General features: G+C 41.4%; 1 protein-coding gene across 14 annotated transcripts in view; it reads left to right on the top strand.

The window, feature by feature from the left end:
• LOC107677601 (eukaryotic translation initiation factor 4 gamma 1-like) overlaps positions 1-7,471 on the top strand; it is a 32,359-nt gene that overhangs the window by 1,085 nt on the left and 23,803 nt on the right. The gene's annotated exons all lie outside the window — the stretch shown is intronic.

Here is a 7,471-nt window from a genome sequence, read left to right as displayed (position 1 = left end):
TGAGCTAATAAGCTAGTGCGGTGAAATCGACAGTTCCCTTCACGTTTACTGAGCGGGCCCGGTTTGATTTTATGGTTTTCTCCGATGGTTATCGAGGTGGGTTTTCGTCAGATGGCGTGTTGAGGTCGTTAAATCTTGGTTTGGGAATAAAACGATGCTGTTATGGTATTGAAAGTGGAGTGGATGTGAACGTGTCAGTGCCATATGGAGGCTAGCGCTGTTAGCTACTCCGGCAGAGCATCATGGCTGCGGTGTGACACGTCTGTAGAAGCAGCTCGCTGCTTTCCTCGCACTTCTGGGAGCCTAGCGTGCAGAAAACTCAACATTTGGGAAATGTTACCCTAGTGGTTTCTTTTATCAGCTCTACTTGTCTGTTCTGCAATGAGTATGTGAACAACTTATTTAAAAAGAGTTTAAAGCTATTTGGATGTTGGAGTTTCAGTATCTTGAGGATTTCATAATTGAATCAGCCTGTTTGGTTCATTTATTTCCTTGTGGCTCTGTCATATGAACCACCAATAGTGGGTTTAGTTGCTTAAAGGGTGTAGTTAAACCCCCAAATGAACTTTTTTGTTGTGTATTTGACCACTTCTGTGGAAAACAAAATGTATTACAGATTGACAGTTTCAGTTACCATTCGCTTTCATTGTGTGGAAAAAGATGCAATGGAAGTGGATGGTCAATGTGTAACATCTTTTTTGTTATGCAAAAGAAAGCAATTTATGATGAGTAAATGGCAGTTTTCATTTTCCAATGTGAAATATGGCTCTGACAATCATTCGTTTTTATCTGGTTTTATGTTTCTTGAAGTTTTTTTTCTATAAGTGAAGGACTTTGTAGCTTTAATAAAAAACAAAAAAGTTTAATTCTTACAGCGAAGACTAGGCATGGGCCGGTATGACGGTTTCACGGTATCACGGTGGGCCGGTATGAGATTTTGACGTTATGATAACCTTAAGCAAAAATATCACGGTATCACGGTATTGTCGTTACAGCTGTAAAATGTGTTATTTTTAAATGACTGGGTAAAAACAATATATTTTCACAATATATCTTGTTTTTGAGCAACATACAGAATATTTGGAACAGTAGAATTTGTTCATTTTTTTCTTTGATTTGTTTCCTAAAAAGAAGAAAAATAAAGACTGTGTGACGAGTCGGCTGCCTCCCGCTAATTATCAGCATCACCCCGTCCCTTAATCACCGCCCTTCGCCAGGCTCTCGACAGGAGTGGGTGCGTGAGAGAGGAGGGGTGCTGAAATAGCCAGGGCTGGTGGCGTGTGATGGGGCACACCTGAACCGAATGGAGCCTCATCACCGCCGCTGTTTAAATGCCGAGCGCACCTCTCCTCGGGAGACCGGTCTCTTCCCCGTGCATGCACGCTGGTGTCCTCGTGGGTCCAGGAAGGGTGCGTAGAGGGACTCCTGTGCCGCCAGAGTCGTGAGCTGCCGGACCCGTGGTCCGGACGAGAACCCCACCCGTTACACGGCCGTCGGGCCAGGATGCCGGGCTGTCTAGTCCCTTCGCGTCCCGTGGGCAACGAGAAGGATGCATCTGCTGGAAGAAGCAGCCGCCCCTCGCGCCCCGGACCGGAGAGGGGAGCGCATTAGGCCGCCAGACTCCGTCCCTTACCTGGACCCTTCCTTCCTGACCACTGCCCTTCCCTTCAGAAACCCTGCAGCACGACGGGGCCAACAGATCCCCTGTTTGTTTTGGACACTTGATTCCCTTTTTTTGGACAGTTTATTTTCTGTTAATAAAAGCCTCTGAGGCCTGACGCCACATCCACTGTGTCTGTCGTTTGGTCCTCCCACCGCAACTGACATCTTTATTTAACCTAAATCTGTAATTACAGTTATGTAATTTTAGTTATATAATTCATATACATATAATTGATATAATTTCATATTTAGTTATATAATGTCATATACATAATTTGATTTAATAATAACCCAATTGAATGTTCTGACTAGCTTTGTGAAATTATACTACATGCCTGAACGAAACAAACGGCAAAAGCTCTGAATGAGACGCATATTCACTCTCTGACAGCAGGAGGCGCTCATGGAACACCAGATACGGCGTTTCCTTGGTTACCGCTGTAAACAAAGAATAATAACCCAATTTGAAGCAAAAACAGAATGTTCTGACTAGCTTTGTGAAATTATACTACATGCCTGAACGAATCAAACAGCAGAAGCTCTGAATGAGACGCAGATTCACTCTCTGACAGCAGGAGGCGCTTCTGGAACACCAGATACGGCGTTTCCTTGGTTACCGCTGTAAACAAAGCAGCACTGCGCTGAAACACTGCTTTAATATGAAATATACAGAGACGAGATGAAAAGAAAATACCACGTAAACTTCAGTTTAAACTTCAGTCAGTTCCCCTCAGAAACACATTCATATAAACCCCCAAATCAATATTTAGGATTTTCTTCCAATAGTTTGTGCATCATGAACAGTGAGTGACCTGCCTGCTAGAGTATTTTTCTCTGTGCGTCCGTCTTCAGCGTCTCTGGCCTGTGTTAACAGGCGTTTACAGACTTCATATTTTCACATAAATAACATTTTGGAAAATGATTGCATTGCAATGCAGTTTGTGCAAGTCCAGAACAGAGACGAGTTGCAATAAGACAAAAAACGGCCGGTTGCTGATCGCGTAAGTTCCAGGGGCAGCTCCTTATTTCGGCCGTCCTACACAGTACACACGTGACTGACCACTCGCTCGCACCAACAGGAGGAGGAGGGTCGTGTTACTCTCTACACTGCACTCAACCTGAGGGATTCCTACACTTTCAGTGTTTGAAGAGACATGAAAAACAGCGCATACCGCAGGAACGGTATAATGGAAAATATTAGTGGTTTTGAAACTCTGAAATTTTCAAATCGCAGTATACCTTGAAACCGGTAATCGGCCCATGTCTAGTGAAGACTATGCTGTTTTATTTTACATTTGATTATTCATTTCTGTAGTAGGCTGTAAAGTGCTTGAGACTTGCATAAAAAGCATTAAAGCACAGTTAGTTTCATTTGTATCTTTTATTCTATTGTATTTGTCCTTTGCTTTTTTTATTACTGACAGTATAATTATTTTCAATAATTGAGGACTTTGTGTTTGAAATTCTGCTGGTCTCTACAATGTAGATGTCATAGCAACCTTATTTACAGGAAATGTATATTTGATCTATCTTTAAATAAATGACTCGTACAAAGTTTTGGTCATATGGCCCCCTCATAATTGTGTTAAATAATCGTGATTACAATATTGGCCAAAATAATCGTGATCATGATTTTTGCCATAATCGAGCAGCCCTAGTTTGTCATGTTCTGACCATAAAGAATAGTTGAAAACCACAATTAACCATCAGGGGTCTCATTTATAAACGCTGTGCACGCACAAAATAGGCATAGAAATTGCGTACACAATTTTCCACGCACATATCGGGATTTATAAAAAATTAACTTACTAACGTAAATATGTACGCACCGTACGGACATTCTAGACCATGCGTACGCACTCTTTTTCCTGGAGTGAGAAAAGTAATGAAGTAAACAACGATTTTAAAATCTGCTTTCATTTTGATATACACATTTACATTAAATATTCCACTCTCATTAATAGAGATAAGCACTGAAATTATGTAAAGTCATTACGCAGAAGTTAAACAAAAATGATATGAATTTAGACATATTTAGTGGATGCGCTTGATCACTCTTCCTGTGGCATGCTGTTTTAATGACAGCGAGGAGTGCTATAGGTGCACAATAATTCATATTTAAACTAAACTGCAGATCTCATGTTATGAGAAAATATTTTAGTGAGAACTATGATCAATGATGTGCACTTACTTCGATATTATGGCGGACACTGCTGGATTCAGTGGACGAACGGTCTATTGTCCGGTTTGAATAGGACCAATGATAATAGCTTACTGTACAACCACAGCTGCACGGAGGTGTTGATCTCCACAACATTATGGAAAATACAACTGTATTTGAAGGATACAACTTGAAGAAAATGGTAATTTGCATGTTTTCTTTTTAAAATAGGCTACTTTGTCAGTGACGTGCCGTGTCAGACAATTCTATTTACACTGCAATAAATATAGGCCTATATTTTTTCCACTAAAAGATAGCTAAAAGATGTTCACCTTATCAGCAAAACTGCATACATTTAATTTGATTTGAATTGTTTAAAACAACTGAAATACTATTCGGCCAGTGGAAAAGAATGAGATCAACTCTATTCTAAAATATTTATCTGAGAACTATTTTAAACAGTTTTGTTTTTATGGATTTTGATATATTTATGCTAAAACAACAAGGATACTGGATGATTTTTAGCAATAAAAATTGTGTATGGCACAAATGGCATTTATAGTGCATATCTCATATTTCTTTAATGTCTTGTATCTTTAATGGTGTTAAATATGGTGTCACGTGGATGGGAATATGCATGGAAATGATATGCAGATGAGGTTATGCATAGTAAAACTAGGCGTTGTAAGCTCCATATATGGTGATTTTAGGGAGGAGTCGGGGTGGAGATGCACGTACGCACAATCTTCCTCTGACTGGGATTTATAAAGGAATTTTTGCGCAGGTTCTGGCATATGCATGTTTTAATAAATCTGAAAAGTTTTGTGCGTACGCAAAATCTAGCTTTTGTGCATACGCACACTTTTAGGATGAAATCTATGAAGAGTTTTATAAATGAGACCCCTGGTTTTTATAACTTTCACATTGGAGCAAAACTCTGCCTTTAAACTTGAAAGAAATAAAAATTTGACATTTATCGTGATAATTATCGATATCGACTGATATGAAAAAAAAAAAATATCAAGATAATTTTTTGGCCATATCGCCCAGCCCTACTGACCTGCCCACAAACACTTACGTTAGTTAGTGTGTTTACATCATGTCGAGAAGACGCTGCGTTCTGCGTGGTGAAAGCAAGTTTGTTTTGTTTTCATTGCGAAAGATGATGATGAAGTGAAGACATCACGTAAAGTACCACATACAAAGTTTAAACTTACCACTGAGAAACGTCCTAATCTAGTCGTGCTTGCGATGGAGTTTCTGTTTGAGCGACTGCATCGGTATCATCCTCAGACTCGGGCTCAAATTATAAAGGTAATATCGATGTCTACTTTTTGTAAGATTATAACATCTTTGTTTACAAGTAATCCTCCGGAGCAAAAAAATAGTTAAAGGGCGTTTCATTTCCGACAACAGACCAATCACAACAGACTTGGCCAGCTGACCAATCAGAGCAGAGTAGGCTTATGAAAGGGAGGAGTTTACAGACCTTAAGCTCAGAACTGCTTCGAATGAATCGTTTTGAAATCATTGAAAAATGATTCTAATATTAAATGTATATTCTGAGAAAATGACAATGTTTCCTGATCTTAGATGCATTTAAACCTGTTGTAGGGGACTCCAACACAATATTAGGACACTTTAAAATACCATATGACCTGCTCTTTAAGTATGTGTTCTGAGTTTGTCACACCACAGAAAAATGTATTAACCACTCAGCCAAATTTGAATGATAAAAAAATCTGCTAAGTACATAAAGTAAGTTATCAAAATCTCGATAAAGTATCCTCTGCTCTCAAACGTTGGGGGCGAGTCCACTGTCGGCATTGAAACCACACCCACTCGTGGGAAAGCTGCCTCCTCTTAAAGGCACAATATGTAATTTTCGCCGCTAGAGGGCGTGTATTCAAAATAAACAGACAAAGGCGAAGTTTGATGATGCCGTGACTGAGTGTGGAATCATGGGAGTTGTCATCTTCATCCTCATCCCCACAGCCGATGCATTCTGACGGGACTCGGGCAGAAATCATGTTCATTGATGAGCTAATGATTCGTCGAAGCGAAACGAAGCCGCTGAACGAGCGTGACACACGGCTCGAAAGCAGCGGAGCTTTTATTATGCCACAGTCGACTACTTCCGGTCGTGCGTATGTGGGGAAAAAAGCAGCGCTCATTTAACATACTATATACATTTCAAAGTTCTGTTATCATGCTACTTCCATGTTTTCTACAAAACAAAACCGGAAATCGAGAGGTTATGATGTCATTGGCAGGCGACACAATGACACTATGGACACGCTCCGTGTCACTAGTTAAAATTGCTTATTTCTCTGGATTTAAACATTCTTCGAAACATTTGGGATAATGTAAGTACACAAAGTCAGCAAAATATATAACACTGTTCTAGTGGTTTTTGGATATTTTAATAAAAAAATCTTACATATTGTGCCTTTAACTGTCAACTACCACTACAGCCTGAATGGATGCTATTAGAGTAAATTTAGTAGAGTTACTGTGGACTACCTACTATAATTATAACATAAGTTACACAAGTTAACTTACACTCATTGGTGGGCACGTACTGCCGACGATGGCACCAAATGTCGGCGACGGGAGGATGAAGGCCGGGGTAGGATAGTCGGTTCGGCCCCATTCTCCAGTAACAGTGGATTATCAGTGAATCCCAGTTGTCTCCGATGAAAGTTAATAAAACAATCTGTTTTAAAATTATCACTACAGAGGCGGATGTTGGCGGTGATCCTCAGCTGTCCATCAAGGTGGCTCTTCACAAAATGAATCCACCTCTTTTTGATAAAATCATTATTAGGAAATTTAAATATGGACACAGAGCGGTTTCGCAAGTTATCGCAACCAGGTAATACGCATTTCCGTGATGAAGGCATAGCTAGCTAGCAAACTGTAGGCTGTAGTAACTAATGGTACTGACAGTAACTCGTGATTGAGCGGGTGAACTGATGCAAATGTGCTCTAGTTATAGTGTTAGGGGAGGAGCCATGCTCGGTGGCTCCGGTGTGTCATCGACAGTTGTTATAGTGTTAGGGGAGGGGCCATGATCGGTGGCTCCGGTGCGTCATCGACAGTTATGATAGTGTTAGGGGAGGGGCCATGCTCGGTGGCTCCGGTGCGTCATCGACAGTTATTATAGTGTTAGGGGAGGGGCCATGCTCGGTGGCTCCGGTGCGTCATCGACAGTTATTATAGTGTTAGGGGAGGGGCCATGCTCGGTGGCTCCGGTGCGTCATCGACAGTTATTATAGTGTTAGGGGAGGGGCCATGCTCGGTGGCTCCGGTGCGTCATCGACAGTTATTATAGTGTTAGGGGAGGGGCCATGCTCGGTGGCTCCGGTGCGTCATCGACAGTTATTATAGTGTTAGGGGAGGGGCCATGCTCGGTGGCTCCGGTGCGTCATCGACAGTTATTATAGTGTTAGGGGAGGGGCCATGCTCGGTGGCTCCGGTGCGTCATCGACAGTTATTATAGTGTTAGGGGAGGGGCTATGATCGGTGGCTCCGGTGCGTCATCGACATAGGGGAGGGGCCATGCTCTGTGGTAGTGTTGTCACAGTACCAAAATTTCAGTATTCGGTACCAATACCAGTGAAAATCCATGGTTCTCGGTACCAATTT

The sequence above is a fragment of the Sinocyclocheilus anshuiensis genome, unplaced genomic scaffold (assembly GCF_001515605.1).
Source record: "Sinocyclocheilus anshuiensis isolate Anshui unplaced genomic scaffold, SAMN03320099.WGS_v1.1 scaffold1299, whole genome shotgun sequence".
Classification (NCBI taxonomy): Eukaryota; Metazoa; Chordata; class Actinopteri; order Cypriniformes; family Cyprinidae; genus Sinocyclocheilus; species Sinocyclocheilus anshuiensis.
The sequence above is the reverse complement of the archived record's forward strand: the minus strand, read 5'-3'. Positions and strand labels throughout refer to the sequence as shown.